Source organism: Psammomys obesus, unplaced genomic scaffold, assembly GCF_907164565.1.
Source record: "Psammomys obesus unplaced genomic scaffold, mPsaObe1.curated_primary_1811, whole genome shotgun sequence".
In the NCBI taxonomy this organism is placed as follows: domain Eukaryota; kingdom Metazoa; phylum Chordata; class Mammalia; order Rodentia; family Muridae; genus Psammomys; species Psammomys obesus.
This window is the reverse complement of record NW_026585644.1, coordinates 24,110,552-24,110,992: the sequence shown is the minus strand read 5'-3', so window position 1 is coordinate 24,110,992 and position 441 is coordinate 24,110,552.

Below are 441 nucleotides of genomic sequence, written 5' to 3'. Positions count from 1 at the left end.
ACAAGAGCTTGGGAGCTAAATTCTCCCTTTCCTAGTGCTGTGTGGGAGTTTATTAATTGTCTACATGATTGCTTTTGTAAAGGGTCTACTTCTCTGAGCCCAGAATGAGGAGCTCTGAATTTGAAGCCATTTATTGGGCTTAAATTTATGTGGTGTGAAATCTGTTAGATCATTTGCTCATCAGTAGGTTGTCTAGAAGAAAGGCCCATCTACAAAGAGTTTGGGGCTGAGGGTCACTGGTGTAATCAGAAACATACTAAGCCTGCCCTGCAGCTAAAGGGTCTGTGCTTTCAAGTAAATCTTGAGCTTGAGAAGTGGCCTTTTGAAGACCTTCCTATTGGTAACATTTCCTTTCTTATTAAAGAAGAAGAAGAAGAAGAAGAAGAAGAAGAAGAAGAAGAAGAAGAAGAAGAAGAAGAAGAAGAAGAAGAAGAAGAAGAA